The sequence below is a fragment of the Typha latifolia genome, chromosome 9 (genome assembly GCF_019914945.1).
Source record: "Typha latifolia isolate L0001 chromosome 9, TyphaL0001v2, whole genome shotgun sequence".
NCBI classification, from domain to species: domain Eukaryota; kingdom Viridiplantae; phylum Streptophyta; class Magnoliopsida; order Poales; family Typhaceae; genus Typha; species Typha latifolia.
Genome location: NC_133094.1, coordinates 5653826 through 5659825, shown reverse-complemented (window position 1 = coordinate 5659825; position 6000 = coordinate 5653826).

Here is a 6000-nt window from a genome sequence, read left to right as displayed (position 1 = left end):
TAGCAGCTAAGAACCACAACAATACTAGTGACCTGCATAAAAAAAAGACAAGATAAGTATAGTTTCTACTTTGTGAGACATGAGTAATTATTGAGGCATGCGCATTCTAAAATAAGCAATATTTAATAGTACCTATTGGGTACTATGTGCAAAATCATGCATAGCTCTAGTGATTGAATTACTCCTTGTTCTCATAGCTATGGATGACTCCAATTTAGTAGCTGAAGTTTTCCTTGTACCTCTCTTTCTACTCTGTCTAATATTGATATTTGTAGAATTTTCAGCTATTTGCCCTCGCTCTTGCCCTTGTTCTATTGGCTCCTTACAACTTCACTTGTTGTGGCTTTTCCTACCACAGCGTCCACAAATTTTGACTGGCTTCATCACCCCATTTGGCATCCGCTCCTCATTAACACCTCTTATCCTCTCTTTTTTTGGTCTTCCCCTAGGTTGACCTCTCTTAGGAGCATTGACAATTAAATCATCTGTGGGTCTTTTTCAATACTTTTTATCTAGCAATGCTGCTATTTTTCCTTCATAAGTTAGCCTATATCTTTCAATAGCGAAATAATCATTGACATAGTCAGCCACATTTTGACAAAAAGATAGATTGACTGCAGCAGCATGAATACAAGGAAACTCACATAATTGCCACCTTCTACAAGAGCATATTTGTTCATCCAATTTAACGATGCATCTCTCATTTGCCTCTTGCACTTCTGCTTCCTCATTTCCAGATCGAAAGATGCTACCAATACCACCAGCCTCTTTACTCACCCATTGAACATATTTAGCTAATACTAGTGTTAGTTTGCCCTGCCACATCTCAGCAATACTTTCGTGGTGGTCTATCTTAACCATTAGTTTTTGTCTAATACTGTCTATAAGATCAATATATGACTTCGCTCGATCCTCTAAAATAAACTTATTTAATGACTCTGCACCGCAATTAGTATAGTAGTGGAGTTTGGCACCCTCTTGATACTTGCTCCTTGTTCAAATCTACAATAAAATGAAGAGGTTAGATACATCATAATAGTGACTGAAGCAAACTTCTGAAAAGGTTAATACATCATAATAGTAATAAAACAATGTCAATACATCACTAAACTTTGGTTTCACATGCAACATATCTTCTCATTTTGAGCTTTCACCCAATCTCTAGTTGGTTAGAATAAATCTTCTAGTGATTTCATGTAATCCTCCCAAACTGGAGAGACATAAGCTTTAGCAGCCTCACACATAGGCTTCTTGTACATCTTACCAGTGAACTTTCGCCTAAAATTCTCATAAAAATGTTTAAAATACACTCTATGATCCAATCCTGGAAACATCCCACCGATAGCAACATCTAATCTTTCTACTACCTTCTTTCAAGCACTCCAAAAACCACCTACATGTATACCTATTTTCAACATTTACTACTGCAAATGCCATTGGAAATATCCCATAGTTTGCATCCCATGCTGTTGCAACCAATAAATCACCAAAATACTTTTCCTTTAAGTGGCAACCATCAAGTCCAAGATATGGCCTACAACCTGCCTTAAACCCATCTGAACATGCCTTAAAACACACAAAAAATTTGACAAATGATCCGTCTAAATTATCAACATGAAGTTTGATTATACTACTTGGGTTTCTCTTATTTAACTCTTTTTGTAGTGCAGGAAAAAATTGAAATGATTTTTCTATATTTCCATATATTTTCTCCAAAGCTATCTCTCTTCCTCTCCATACTTTCCATTCCAATACCCGAGCTCAACTTGATATGCATCCTTTAAACGAGCCTTGATAACTTTAGTAGAAATGTCTGGCTCAATCCTAATCTAATCAATTTTCTTGTTACATATCCAACTAGCTTTGACCATCTTATTTCCACAAATATTGATAGCCTCACATGTATGCTCCCCTTTCATTATTTTCACCTGGATTAGTGTGCTACCATGTACAGTTGAAGCATGCAATCTCCAAGAACACTCTTCTTTGGCACATTTAACAGTTACCGTATGCTTCTCATTATGAAGATTATGAAGACAGATCGTCTAAAAATGGTATTTGATTGCATAGTCTCTAAGGGCATCCCTAAATATGTAAACATTGTCAAACATGCTCCCTACTACAAGTGATGAATCCTCCGCCTCTCACTCATATGTGTGGATTCTAAATTGTTCAACATCATCCTTAGAAGATAAAATATTATCAACTTCTTCCTCATTTATACCAGCATCTTCATCACTATCACTACTAGTAGAGCATTTTGAAGCACTTGTGAGAAATTTAACATCATCTCCCAAAATATCTGCAATATCTATTTCTCCAATATTATCTTCAACATTATCTTCAGCATCATCTCCAACATCATCTAGAGATATATTTGGATTGTCTGCCACTGATTTTGAAGGTCCTTCTCCCAAGGCTTTTGATGAATTTGTGCCACGAATCTCAGTACCAACTATAAACATATCAATATTGAAAAAACCCCTAGACACACGTATGTATCTAAATACTAGGCAATGATATCACTCGTTCGCTTAAGTAAAAGTCCGTAGAAATATTAAGAACGAAAGTAGAGATGAACGCCAAGATTTTAACGTGGAAAAACCCAAACGGGAAAAAAACCACGGATCCAAACTCGGATCAAAACCAATCACTAGAATAGTAGCAGTTACAAGACTGACTCTCAAAACAACCCGTCGATCCAAACGACTTTGTTCCTCTCAGTCTTGCTCGCTAGAACCCACGATTCACCGCTTCTCGTGATTAAAGTCCAATCTCAGTAACCCTCGAGATTGATCTTTCGTCTAGATAACCCTTAAGACGAAAGATTAACTTTTGTAGATGAGTGGAACCTTATTAGTTGAAGAACCGATGTAGCCTCAAGAAGTCTCCTTCAATAATGCTTCTTCAACCACCCTAGAGATAGGGTTTCACAATCCTTATATATGATCTCTAAGATAGAGCCAAATCCAAATCTTATCCGTACTCACGATCTTCAAGATAGAGCCAAATCCAAATCTTATCTGTACTCACGATCTTCAAGATAGAGCCAAATCCAAATCTTATCCGTACTCACGATCTTCAAGATAGAGCCAAATCCAAATCTTATCCGTACTCACGATCTTCAAGATAGAGCCAAATCCTAATCTTATCCATACTCACGAAAGTCCAATATTCTTAAACTTTGTTGGTGCGTTCGAACGGGCTCGAGTGCGTTCGAACGCGACAGCTTGAATTCTTCAGGTTGCGTTCGAACGCGTTTGTGAACGCAGCTCTCGGTCTATGTGAACGCAGTACCCGCATTCGAACACATTTGTGAACGCGGCTCTCTGTCTGTGTAAACGCAGATTTCTCGTTCGAACGCGTTTGTGAATGCGGCTCTTTGTCTGTGTGAACGCAGATTTCGCGTTCGAACTCGTTTGTGAACGCACCGCGTTCGAACGCGTTTGTGAACGCACCGCGTTCGAACGCGTTTGTGAACGCACCGCGTTCGAACGCGTTTGTGAACGCGGCTCTCTGTCTTTGTGAACGCAGATTTCGCGTTCGAACGCGTTTGTGAACGCACCGCGTTCGAACGTCTTTGTGAACGCAGATTTCGCGTTCGAACGCGTTTGTGAACGCGGTGTGAACTCGACGGCTTTTCTCCAATAATCTTGCAATTCTTCAAACCAGAGATATTCTAGACTTGTGTAAAGCTCATATACATGAAAAAATATACTTAGAATATTTTGTACACAATTGCCAACAAATAAAAACCTAACAAATATGATCTTCAGATTTACATAAATCAATCATTCTAAGAACATCATGATTTAAAAATACAGTATTATATGCTTCCTTTGGACCCAGTCTCCTATAACATATACGTAAGGCAACTTGCCTATCCATCTTTGTTTGATCAAAAATATAATCCAACAGATCTATGAAATTTATGTATTCTCACTCTATAGTGAATGTCATTTGTCTCCCATTAACATATTTAGATTGTAAAGTACTTCGATTTATCTTCTATAATCCGCCATAGTGGAGCCGTATTGTCGAAACATCATGTTCTATCTAAAATGAAACCCATGACCAAGAATAAACAAATTGATTAATAGTAAGAGAATAATTTATTGTGTTATATTGGGACCATACATGAAATACAATTAACAAACTACTTTACTTTATAGGGACCACAAAAAAATATTTAACAAAAACAAATATTTAATTATTCTATGGGGATCATATAAGAAATACAATTAACAAACTTTTGTAGAGGGACACATATGAAATACAATTAACAAACTATTTACTGTATATAAACTATAGAGATAACAGAAACAAATATTTAATTACTTTATGGGGATCATACAAGAAATACAATTAATAAAAGGATCATATAAGACCAAATGCTCTATAATTTGATAGCAGAAAATATGTCATCCTTAAATGTAGTATATAGAGACCATATAAGAAACACAGTAGGAAAGATGCTTTACAATATTACTTTTCTCTATTTGTGCAGTATAAGACCAAATGCTTTACAATATTACTTTTCTCTATTTGTGCAGTATAAGACCAAATGCTTTACAATATTACTTTTTCTAAATCTAGCGAGGAAGACAATAAACCCTCCCATTACTAACCTTCACCTCTGTGAAAAGATACGACTAGCCAGAGACTTAGCCAGGAGAGAGAGCATCACCAACTTCAGTGGAGAGTGGGCAACTAGACAACCGATAAGAAGATAGCACAACATACTACGATTGAGAAGAGCTGCCAGAGATCCACCATCAACAATGATCGCATTGAGGGTTTTCTGAAATCTGAGATAGATTTGGGTATTTGTTGGAGTTTGGTTAGGTTAGGTTAGGTTAGGTTAGGTTAGGTTAGGTTAGGCTGGGTTAGGTTGGGTTAGGTTTGGGTTAAATTGTGTATATGTTGGGTAACTTAGATGAGGGTATTTTGGTAATCATATTCGTATAGTTAACTTAACCGTGGGGTTTGGTTAAGTTAAGCTAACAGAACTAACAGCAGGATATTTTCTATAAATATTAATTGAATCATAGGACTTGATCTACAAATAGTGAAAACGTAAGGTGTAACTACAAATTTAGCTAAAAGGCAGGGTATTATATACAAATTTCCCTATAAGAATATATAAATCATTCATCCAAATTGGTGCACTAATCTAGTTGATAGAAAGTACATAGGGATAATACATAGATTGGCAAGCAAAATAATGTATAGCAATTGATAAAAATTGATATAACATATAACTAACCATTGTATATAACAATTAATAAAAATTGATATAATATATATTACTCATCACATATAGCAATTGATTACTTTGACATAACACATAAGTATCGATCCCATATAGCAATTGATTACTTTTATATAACATATATCTACCCTGTGCATATATTGATTGATATACATTGATATAACATATAACTATTAATTGCATAGTGAGTAAGATATATTCGCATTACATACATTTCATGTATCACTGTGCTTTCTATCAACCATCCTACTAAGAGCAGAAGAGATAATGGAGATGATACATAAGGTAAATATGTGATTTAGAAAGGACAAAGGGGAAAAAGATGGTTGGCCTAAAATAAAGGAGATCAATAAATGAAGGAGGAGCTAGCAGCTAAGATTTGAGAGAAGGGGATGAAGATGGTCGGACCTATTGGACTAGAGGGATCAGCAATGAGAAGGAAGAGAATGGCTTTGGCTTGACAATGTCGGCCTTGGATCGAAGAAACGAGAGGGAAGGAGATCAAGAGGGTAGAGGAGGAGGCTAGGAGAGGAAGAAGGTAGGCAAAGGACAAGATCTTTACTAATTCCGAAAATGGCTGCATTCCACAATTTTAGAGGCCAACAAAGATTCAAAATAATTCAAAATAATCATAACACAATGACCTCGACATTGGGTGTGCGAACGTCATTGGATGGGTATTCAAATGCCTTAGCGAAGATTGCTTTCGAGTTGGGGCATTCGAACGC